This window comes from Herpailurus yagouaroundi, unplaced genomic scaffold, assembly GCF_014898765.1.
Source record: "Herpailurus yagouaroundi ecotype Mexico unplaced genomic scaffold, PumYag 140, whole genome shotgun sequence".
Classification (NCBI taxonomy): domain Eukaryota; kingdom Metazoa; phylum Chordata; class Mammalia; order Carnivora; family Felidae; genus Herpailurus; species Herpailurus yagouaroundi.
Window position 1 is genome coordinate 46,277,326 of NW_024412395.1, and position 9,843 is coordinate 46,287,168.

A 9,843-nucleotide genomic window follows, 5' to 3' on the forward strand; every position below is an offset into this window, starting at 1 on the left:
CTAGCTATAGCTTCCTTTGACCAGTGAGGACCATGATTAATATGAGAAAAGAATAACTTAATTTCATCTTTAAGAATGGAACTCCTCTCTCAGGTACATCTGGAATAGAATAATGTACCAAATAAAGAGGCAAGGGTATTCTTCATATCAAAGTAAGCACTTATTAAATGCTAATGCCTTCAAGTCCCCAAAATGATTCTAACAAGGACACAATGGAAAAATAAAATAGTTTCATCCTAGTTTATTACCATATCATCAACAACAGATAACACTGGAGTGTTGACTCCATGTTGGAAATTTCCCTAGGTGTTTTACATCTGCTAACTCTTCACAGCACTGTATAAGTGTGCCCATCTTCATGTTCCAGATGACGAGAACTGATGCACAGAGTGTTTAAGGAACTTAGCTATCAGTGCTAGAGTGGAGATTTAAACCCAAGTTGTTGAATTCTAACGCCAGTGCTCTGAGCTACTTACTATATCACTGCTTTGGGAGCTGAAACAGTCCTACAAAATAACAGCAACAAAAAAAATGAATGAGCAAAAAGCCATGTAGTAGAGGAGAAAAAAATAAGCAGCTATTGAATATTTACTGCTAAGCACTGTGCAAGAACCCTTTTTCTACACTTAATCTCACGAGGCAGGTGTCACTGCCATATAACTGGGTTTTACAGAGGTTAAGAAACTTGTTCCAAAGCACACAGAACCTGGTACCAAACCCTCTAGATAACCTCAACAAGGGCCATCTAAACAATCCCTGATATTTAAATAGGATTGCGAACGTTAGATGTGCAAATGCCCACTCACACCTACAGAGGCTGCTACTTCCTCTGGTGGAGTTGTGGAAACAAAGTACTATGACTCAAAAAGCACAATGGCTGCCTGTGTCACCTTAAGTTAATCATTTCTCTAGTTCCCCATTCCTTCACTTACAAAATACAAGTATCGAAACAGATGATCTCAGGTCCCTTTCCACATCTAACACACAGAGATTTGTGCATAATAACGTTGTTTAGAGACTGAGAATGGCAGCCTTGGATATCTTCGAACTGGGGCAGGGCACAGTGTCTAAGCTAACTTACAAATACCATTTGGCGGAAAGAGTGGCATGGACAGGACCCCCTCTCCCAGGAAGCTCTTCCTATCCCGAGAACATGCTGGTCCTGGTCAGGAAAGGGTCTCTCTCTTCTGAGCTCACAGGAAATGGTTCCATTTCCAAGTGCCTTTCTCTGTCTTGGCATACACACTAGGAAAAAATGATGAACAGAGTGACAAACTCAAAAAACAGTTTGAAAAGTTTCTGGTTTCAGTCTCCCACACTCAATACTTTCACATTTCAAAACTTGGAATACAAGGTTCCTATCAGAAGCCATTCATCACTTCAGGGTTTTTTGCACCCATTGCACCTCCACTCAAATCTGATCAACAATCCAAACTACGTTAACTATATCCTGGGTTTCCGTCATCTTTGATATCTTTCCTTCTTCCCAGAACACGCACACGAAATGCACCGATTATCTTAATTTCCACTTTCCTGTTCCTTCCAAGTATCATTTTATCTCCCTCCTTCCTTTTGCAGCCAAACTTCCAGAACTCTGCTGCCCAATGGTGTAGCCATGTGGCTACTGAGCACTTGAAACGTGACTAGTGTGACTGAGGGATTATACTTTTAGTGAACTTAAATTTTAAAACTGATACTTGATTCAATTGTTGGCAAACATTCAAGTGTATTTGGAACAATTCAGGTATGTGGATCTATTTTTGAACTATAAATTTTATGACAACTAAATACAGACCATGTCCTTCTAATGAAAATAAACCGTCTGAATGGATATGTGCTATAAGTGTAAAATACACACTGTATTTTATTGATTAGTACAATAGTTAATATATATTTATATTTGATTACATATGAAATAATATTTTTACATACTATGTTAAATGAAATGTATTTCTGAGAGAGAGCCTCCAAGATGGCCCCCATGACCCTGCCTCCATGTGTAATCCCCTCTCATTGAATGTGGATTTGGATTTAGTGACTCATGTTCAGTGAATAGAATACAGCAAAGAATGTCACTTCTGAGATTAGGTCACCAGAACACTGTAGCGTCAGTTTTAGGCATTCTCACTGGCTCTAAGGGAAGCCTGTTGCCTGGCTGTCAGTTTCTGTGTTTCTCTGGCCAACAGGTAAGGAGGACTTGAGCCCTGCCAAAAGCATGAGTGTGAGCTTGAAAGTGGATGCCACCTCGGCTGAGACTTAAGCCCCAGCTGACATCGTGACTGCAGCCTCACCTCCCTAATCAATCTAGAGAAGTATGGTTCTGCACAATCCCCATGCCTCGGCTCCAGCATCAGGTGAACTGACATACACGCTACACTTGAAAGCACCCGTGGCTCATGCCATCACCTGCACGAAGAGAACATTCTCTTTGCCATCAACCAGTGAAAATCTGCTCTTTGGGTGCCGTTTTTTAAGAACCTTTCTTGTTTTACATATGGAAGTCATTCTACTTTAAAATCTTCTAGATTTATAGACATATAAATTTATACATAAATACAATTTTTGTATTTATAAATTTATATGCATATAAATTTATATTGTAAATACAATGTATTGTAAATTTATATATATAAATTTATGGATTTATATCTATAGTAGGATGCTTGTATAGATCCTTCTGCTCACTAAGTATCTATGATGAGTCATCACGTCCAACACACTATGCAGATGAAGTGGGGTAAGTCCAGAGAGGTTTTCCCTTCTAGCACTGTTAGTGGTATGGTAGAAAGAGTAAAAAGAAACCCAAATAAGGAATTACAGTGTAGAAATAAAGTACCCCAGGCTGCCTTGTGTCTTAAAGCACAGTTCTCAATGCACTCCACCTTATCTGCCAGAAAACTTTTTGAAGCAGAAATCATGAATATATTTTTTTTGTATTTTTGATTAATACATCACCTTTTCAGAGTATGCTCAATCATTTCTTAAGGAGTGAACTATTCAACTACAGTTTTCATTTGGTTTATCCATTTTTTATTATATCTCTCTCAAGTCTTCCTTTTTTATTACTTTTAGGAACTTAGCAATTGTGTAAAGTGAAGACAAGGACATAATAGAATCTCTTTGTAACAAAGGTCTTCCAGGATAAATCAGCATGAGTAAATGAAGCTTTTGTTGTGGTTTAGTTGTCATACACCCAAAAAAGCACAGATGCTCTCTTCTGTTTTAACCACATATCCATTCGAAAAGCAGAAATGAAATTTCCAAAAGTTAATTCTGGTGAGGAACGGTTTAATATCCACTATGGTAGCCAGCTAATGAGATGCTAAACAACATAATTTACACTCCCTACTCCCACCCGACTTCTCAGCAGGTAATTTCTGAGAAATTTCTTCAACATTTAGTGATATCCAATAACATTCTCAATAACAAAAGCCTGATTTGTAATCTTCATTTGTTTATATATCTAAAATAACTAAAAACCACACATTATATCACATTTTATAAAAGTCAATAGGACAATAATTTACTCCTGAGTATTTCTAAGACAAACTCTTATTCACACACACACACACACACACACACACACACAGACACACACAGATGCACACATACACACATGCAATGCTTAAGATAGTTAAATGCAGAATTTGGTTTTCACCTTTTTTTGGTTGGGAGGCTATCAGTGGTGTGGCAGGGGGAAAACAAAAATATCTAGCTCATAGATACATAATCTCCCTGCGACAACATTAAGATATTACATGTAGAAAAGCACAAGGTGATATAAAAGAAGTACACATTTGCAATTAAAAAGGCAAAAAAATCTACATATAAATCCTGAAAAGGTACTGAAAGAGTTCAAGATTTTGAAATGAGTCAGAGATCTTGGTTTGTGCTTAGGGCTGCACTTATTAGTAGGTCACTAATCTCTCTGGAACAATTTCTTCAATCACAAAATTGGATAATCTATCCCACTTCACAGGGTTGCTGAGAGAGTTAAATGGGTAATGCATATTCATTGTCTAGCCCAGTGGTTCTCCAACTTGGCTATACAATGGACTCACCTGAGGAGTTTTAGAAAATGCTGAGGCCTACATCTCACTTTCAGAAATTGATTTAATTGGCTTGTGGGGATTTTTTAAACCTCCCCAAGTTGATTCTAAAGTGCAGCCAAGGTTGAGATCCACTAGTCTAGGATAATGCATGGCCTATAATAGGTATTCAGAGTTAATGATATACCTTCATAAGAACTTTGTAAATGCTGAAACACTGCCTGAAGGTTGCTACTTAGGTCAAGAAGGTCTCAGAATCACTTAATATGACAAATCTTAGAAGGTACTCCAAAAGTTTTATAATAACTTTTCAAATCTAAATATCCAAAATATTTTTGCCTCCTAATTCCTTATAGGAGGAAGGAAAACATAAATCTCCCTTGATATTTTCACTGAGGTATAATTTAATACAAAAAAATGTTCAGATATAAGTGAATATTTTGATTCATGTATACACACTCCAAGAACCAACCCACAGAGTACAAAAATGTATCTATAACGGGGGCTTGGGTGGCTCAGTCCATTAAGCTTCAGACTCTTGATTTCAGCTCAGGTCATGATCTCACAGTTTGTGAGTTTGAGCCCCACGTCGGGCTCTGTGTGATGCCAGGGCACATGCACATACTCTCTCTCTCTCTCTCAAAAATAAGTAAATAGACATTTTTAAAAAATGTATCTATAAATTAAAAATTAAATATTTAATTTCTCATCTGTTCCATAATTGTCACTGCAATTTCAGTTTGTCTCTGGGCTGTCCCCAACATCTTATGGAGATGTTTATCTTAAGCAGTTAGGAAAGTCAAACAAGAGGTAGGATAAGGAAAGTCTCCAGTAGAAACGTGCATATCAAAGGAGGAGATAAAAAAAAAAAAATCATCAAAACAAATGAGCAAAGTTGAAAAAACAGACCTGAAAGCAATATAAAGAATGAGTCACAAGACAGTCAACAACATTTATTGGGCACCCACTGTGTGCTCAGTGCTATAGAAAGAAACTGGGTAGATTAAAGAAATACCATGAGGTCCTCAGATAGCAGTAATGTAAAAAAGAAGTGAGTCCAACTAAACACTCAAAGATATCCTAAAAGGATCTTACAAAAAAAACCCAAAAAACAAAACAAAACAAAAACCTACATTAACTGAATGCCTATCTAGCTCCAGGAACTAAATTCATTCAGTAAATAATTTCTCTCAAAAACTAACTGAAACTCCAAAACCATGACCCAGTGCTCACTTGCTGCTCCATTTACTCTGTACATAGTCTTCTGTCTGGCGAGTAATAAATGTCAGGATCAACTGGGCTCAGCATCATCTACTGAAAGCTTCCTTTGAACTTTGAAAGTGATGCCTGGCAGGCAATGTATATGGGATAGTCCATGCAGTTTATGAAAATTAGTCTAAACAGTAATAAAACTGTGATTGACACTACAATCTAAAAATTCAAAAATAAGTAACATAAACATGGAGAGAGTGAACTATGCAAAACTTCTCAGACTTCCTTTTTCTTTGCCAGATAAAAATTAAGTACAAAAAGTCCTATATAACTCCACTTTTTCAAAAGAGGTTACATACTTACTGAAAAGTAAAGAAAGAGTTACTGATCAAATTTAAGGTAAAAATATTTTTTAAAATTTATTTTGGGAGAGTATGTGTACACTCATGCACTATTGGGGGAGGGACAGAGAGAGAGAGACAGAGGGAGAGAGAGAGAGAGGCAGGGAATCCCAAGCAGGCTCCATGCTGTCAGTGCAGAGACTGATGGGGGACTCCCCTCGATCTCACAAACCATGAGATTATGACCTGAGATAAAATCAAGAGTCAGAAGCTTAACTGACTGAGCCACCCAGGCACCCCAAGGCAAGAATTTATCCACAAATTGTTTCATCTTATTATGAGCTCTAAGACAATAAAATTATAAAGAAAGAAATTTTCACCCCTAAAAGGAAGTTAAAAAGTTCTTAGTTGCAAGGCACCTGGTGGCTCAGTCAGTTAAGGGCTTGACTTCAACTCAGGTCATGATCTCCCGGTTCGTGAGTTCGAGCCCCATGTAGGGCTCTCTGCTGACAGCTCAGAGCCTAGAGCCTGCTTTAGATTCTGTTTCCCTCTCTCTCTCTGCCCCTCCCCCACTCACACTCTGTCTCTCTCTCTCTCTCAAAAAAACAAAATAAACATTGAAAAAATGTTCTTAGTTGCAATCAAAATTGCCCTTAAGTAGGTAAATGGACAAATGAAACATGGTATATCTGAAATTTTACTCATTGCTAAAATGAAATGAAGTATCAAGTCATGAAAGACCCTTAAATGCATATTCTAAGTGCAAGAAATCAGTTTGAAAAGGCTACATTGCATGACTGTACATTGTAGGATTCCAACTATATGACATTCTGGCAAAATTGTGGAGATAATAAAAAGATCAGGTGTTGTCAGGGATTGTGGGGTGGAGTGAAGGGAGAGGAACAGGTGAAGCACAGAGGATTTTTGGAGCAGTGAAAACACTCTATACAATACTATAATGATGCACACATGTCCTTGTACATTTGTCCAAACCTGTAGGATGTACAACATCAAGAGTGGTCTCCAGTATAAATTATGGATTTGGGGTGACTATGATATCTCAATGTAGGTTCCTCAGTTGTGACAAATGCACCACTCTGGTGATGTATATTAATAATGGGGGAGGCTATGCACGTGCGGGGACAGGGTGTACATAAAAACCTATGTACCTTCTATTAAATTTTTCTCTGAACCTAAAACTGCTATAAAAAGAATTAAGTCCTGGGGCACCTATGTGGCTCAGTCGGTTGAGCATCTGACTCTTGATTTTGGCTCAGGTCATGATCCCAGGGTCATGGGATCAAGCCCCACACCAGGCTCGATGCTGAGCGTGGAGCCAGCTTCATATTCTCTTATCTCTCCCCCATTGTCCCTCTCCCCTGCTTGCACTCTAGAAAAAACTAACAATAAAAAAAAAAAAATTTTAAGTCTTTTTAAAAAAGCTCTTAGTTGGAATACTTTTCCAGTTTTCAAAAGCATGCTATGTAAGGAACTAAAAAACCTTAAATGTGGGCATTATAATAATTAAAATATCTATACCTATGTACATTACTTAGTGGGCATGTAGATGTTAGCCAAGCAAGCACACTAATAATAGATTAACCAATTATAAAATGAAAACAAGAGTTGCCTTCAAGTCACAATTTCAATAACTGTTTCTCACATACAGGCATAACTCAGAGATATTGCGGGTTCAGTTCCAGACCATGGCAATAAAGCAAATTTTGCAATAGTGAGTCAAATTAATTTTTTTTACTTCCCAGTATATATAAAATTTATATTTAAACTATATGGTAGTCTATTAAGTATGCAATACGTAGAATTATGTCTAAAAAACAATGTATACACCTTAATTAAAAAGTACCGTATTGCTAAAAAATGCAAACCATCGTCTGAGTTTTCAGTGAGTCGTAATTACTAATCACAAATTACTATAACAAATAATAAAGAAAAGTCTACAATAATGCGAGAATTACCAAAATGTGACATAGAGACACAAAATGAGCCAATGCTGTTGGAAAAATGGTGGCAGTGACTTAGTTAACACCAGGTTGCCACAAACCTTCAATTTGCAACAAAAGCAAATAAAGTGAAGCACAGTAAAGCAAACCGCAGTAAAACAAGGTATGTCTGTATGTTCTTTGGTAAATATTAAACAGCATTTAGTCATTAGTCTCTGTTAAAGTTTTCAATCTTTGTTGGGGAGTGGTGTGTGTTAGAGTAAACCACATTCAAACAAAACCTTCACTGCCTACTGATAAAGAAAAGTCCTTGGAATGAATTTTCCTAGCTAGAGAATTTATCAAATACTGGGCTAATAAAACTACTTGGAAATAGTGTCTCAAACTTCGGAAATATTACAATCTAAAGTCGCTGATTTAGATTAATCTAAAGCTGATATAAATGTAAAATATAAACTTATAAAATGTTTAGTAAAATACAGGAGAAAATCTTTGGGACCAATGCTTAGGCAAAAGGTTCTTAGACATGACACCAAAGACACAATCCACAAAATATTTTTTTAAATGTCAATAAAGTGGACTTCATCAAAAATGAAACTTTTGCTCTGGGAAAGACCTTGTGAAGAGGCTAAAAAAAAAACAAAAAAACAAAAAAACAAAAAACCTCAGAATAGGGGAAAATATCTGCAAGTCATAGAACCAAATGACATATCCAGAAAAGAGAGAGAGTGCTCTAAACTCTACAGTAAGAAAACAATAAGGAATACAATTATAAAATGGGCAAAAGCTCTGAACGCTACCAAAGACGACATAAGAATGGCAAACAGGCACATGAAAAGACGTTCAACATCAATCTCCATTAGGGAAATGCAAATTAAAGCTATGATGAGAGGGGTGCCTGGGTGGCTCAGTCGGTTGAGTGTCCTACTTCGGCTCAGGTCATGATCTCGTGGGTCATGAGTTTAAGCCCCACGCTGGGCTCTGTGCTGACAGCTCAGAGCCTGGAGCCTGCTTCGGATTCTGTGTCCCCCCCCCCCCCCGCGCCTCCCCTGCTCTTGCTCTCTCTCGCAAAACTAAGTAAATATTAAAAGCTCTTAAAAAAAAGAAAAGAAAAGAAAAAAGCTATGATGAGATACCGCAACACACCTAAATCAAAAACTACTGATATCAAGTGCAGATGAGACTGTGCAGAAACTGGATCTCTCCTATGTGGCTTATGTAACGTGCCTGCAAAATGGTATGGTCACTTGGGGAAAGTTTGGGAGCGAAATATGAGGCTAAATACACACTCCATATGGTCCTGCAATCTACTGTTGATAGTTGCACGACAGAAATGAAAGCTTACGTTCATATAAAACCTGTACAAGAGTGTTTATGGCAGCTCTCTTTTTAACCCCAAACTGGAAACAACCCAAATGTGTGCCTGTATAAGAATGAATAAACAAGGTGTGGTACATCCATACATCAGACTCAGCAATAAAAAGCAACAAAGTCTTGATACACTCAATATCTCAGAGGATCTCAAGAGCATTATGCTGAGTGAAAAAAGCCAGTCTCACCGGGTTACATATTGTAAGGTTCTATTTATGTAAGAGTCCTAAAGTGACAAACTTAAGGTCATGGAATACAGATTACTGCCTGCCTGGGTTGGAGGTAGGTGTGACTAGTAAGGGGTAATACAAAGGAGTTCCTGTGTGGTGATGCAACAGCTCTGTTTTCTGAGTGTGGGCTGTCACACAAATCTATGTAGCAAAATGTCATAGAATTAGAAATCAAAACAGATAGATAATAATAATAATAAAGAATGCACGTAAAAGCTGATGAAGTCTATACCTGAGTTGATAGTATTGCACCAATGTCACTTCCCTGGTTTTAATAATGTATTATAGTTATGGAAGATATTATTATTGGGAGAAGCTTTGGGGAAGGCATATGAAAGTGCATTATTTTTGCAACTTTTAGCAAATCAAACTATTTAAAAATAAAAAATTACAATATATCAACAATAGCCAAAGTATGGAAAGAGCCCAAATGTCCATCAATGGATGAATGGATAAAGATGATGTGGTATATATATACAATGGAGTATTACTCGGCAATCCAACAGAATGAAATCTTGCCATTTTCAACTACGTGGATGGAATTAGAGGGTATTATCCTATGTGAAATTAGTCAGAGAAAGACAAATATCATATGACTTCACTCACATGAGGACTTCAAGACACAGAACAAATGAACATAAGGGAAGTGAAGCAAAAATAACAGAAAAACGGGGGGGGG

The 9,843-nt window shown here is 37.3% G+C and overlaps 1 protein-coding gene across 13 annotated transcripts in view; it reads right to left on the minus strand.

Annotated features, from left to right (window-relative positions):
- Positions 1 to 9,843, minus strand: part of COBLL1 (cordon-bleu WH2 repeat protein like 1) — a 168,178-nt gene that overhangs the window by 78,102 nt on the left and 80,233 nt on the right. The window contains exon 1 of one of the 13 annotated variants that reach the window (XM_040475231.1): positions 1,082 to 1,199. The exons of the other annotated variants lie outside the window; for them this stretch is intronic. The gene's annotated coding sequence lies outside the window, so the exon portion shown is untranslated. Of the gene's footprint in view, positions 1 to 1,081; positions 1,200 to 9,843 lie in introns of those variants that run through there. 13 annotated transcript variants of the gene reach the window in all.